This window comes from Lipotes vexillifer, unplaced genomic scaffold, assembly GCF_000442215.2.
Source record: "Lipotes vexillifer unplaced genomic scaffold, Lipotes_vexillifer_v1.1 scaffold382, whole genome shotgun sequence".
NCBI classification, from domain to species: Eukaryota; Metazoa; Chordata; class Mammalia; order Artiodactyla; family Lipotidae; genus Lipotes; species Lipotes vexillifer.
The window spans coordinates 9,998,891-10,000,824 of record NW_006780611.1 but is presented as its reverse complement, the minus strand read 5'-3'; positions in this window follow the sequence as shown (position 1 = coordinate 10,000,824).

Genomic DNA, 1,934 nt, shown 5'->3' with positions numbered 1-1,934 from the left:
CCCCCCCCCCGCCACTGAAATGCTACGTACTTTCAGGAATTCCCTGGCGGTCCAGTGGTTAGGACTCTGCGCTTTCACTGCTGAGGACCCATGTTCAATCCCTGGTCAGGGAGCTAAGATCCTGAAAGCTGGGCGGTGTGGCCAAAAAAAAAGAAAAAAAAATGCTACCTACTTTAAAGATTTACCTTTTTGTCTGATACATCTATTAGGTTCTGCCTAAAATACTTCCTCCTCAAAGCCTTTATTGACCAAATCTACTACTTGTGGGGGCACCCAAGTAAATAGTGCTGTCTACTTGACGTTAGCATTTGTAACCACTACAACGGTTTTGTAAATTTCTGAGCTGAGTGTCAGATAAGGGAAGAAATGTTACTGAAGAGCTGAGATTGAAAGTTCTGCGGGTGTGAGGGAGGGAGTGCAAAAAAATCAGAGGAAGTCTTAACAGTTTGAGGCTTAGCACAATTGTACAGATATGGGCTAATTGTACAGATATGCACAATTGTACAGATATGGGCTAATGTGTATGTTTTATTGGGGGGGAGTACTTACAGCTTTTGTAAAATTCTCGAAGGGATCTATGCCCCACACCGAACCGAACTGAATTAGGAACTACTATATTACCAGTTTCACATTCTGACAAGACAGGAACAGGAAAGGTGGAAACCATGGACTTGAGGGATAGAGAATGAGAGGAGCTGGGGGGTGGGTTTCTAGAACACCTCATCATCATCCAGATGGCAGAGTCAGCTTTGTGCCCAGCATGAGACATTATCACTTACTTGATGGCACTCTTACTTGTGCCTCGATTGAGGCCCCTGGGCTGGCGTCAGTCTTACCATATGTCTTCTTTGCTGCCACTGAGCATTTCCCCTTGAAACCATCAGTGAAGGTTTCCCTTCTTCATCTCCAGCAGCTCCTCCTCGAATCTCTTGGATCTGGGGGAAGAAAGTGCCCCTCCCCGCCCCTGACCTTTTTTGGGGGATTTTTGGGGGGATAGTTCTGTTTTTCTTGTTGTTGTTATTACTCTTATTTTTTTTTTTTTGCTTTTAATTAAATTGTTTTATGTGGCAAAACGCATAACAAAATTTACCATCTTAACTATTTTAAAGCATACAGTTAAGTAATATTAGTACATTCATTCTGTTGTACAGCCATCACCACCACCCATCTCCATAACGGTTCATCTTGTAAAACTGAAGCTGTTGTATACCCATCAAAAACTAACTCCCCATCTCCTCCTCCCTGCCAGCCCCTGGCAACCACCATTCTACTTTCTGTCTATGATTTTGACTAAGTACCCCCTGACCTGTCTGATGCCACAGGGCTCTGTCTTTCTCACTTTGCCTTTTCTAGATCATCACATCTATTCCTAAGGTTTGAATAGTCTGCATGGCATTATTCCCAATATTTTTTCTTATCCTTGGACAATTTTATAAATATTGAGCTCTTTCAGCCTTAAACGTGGATTTTTTTAAAAATCATGTACTGTTTGTGAATATAAACAAAATTAATTGGTCAGAGTTTTCCAAAACTCCTTCATATTAGCATATTGTGACTTTCCACCTGGAGTTGTTCATGGAAAAAAAAAAGATTAATCAGTCAATCTAAGAAAGAAATGGAGGCTTTTATTTGAGCCAAATTGAGGATTATAACCTGGAGAAAGCCTCTCAGAAAGCTCTGAGAATTTTTCCATCTGTTAGAGGTCAAAGCACAGTTATATAAGTTTTTGAGACAGAGTGCTATATGTTAAATGACGTATTATTGACAGTTTACACAATCCAGGTCTATGTGTACACAGGGAGTAGTGGGTCATGGGTCATCATGGCCTTTTACAAGAAGGAAGATTATCTCCTAAGGATGTCTGGTTAATGCAGGTGCACAATACACACTAAAGGGGAGGGAGGAGGCCCAAACAGGCAAAGAAAGATTTTATG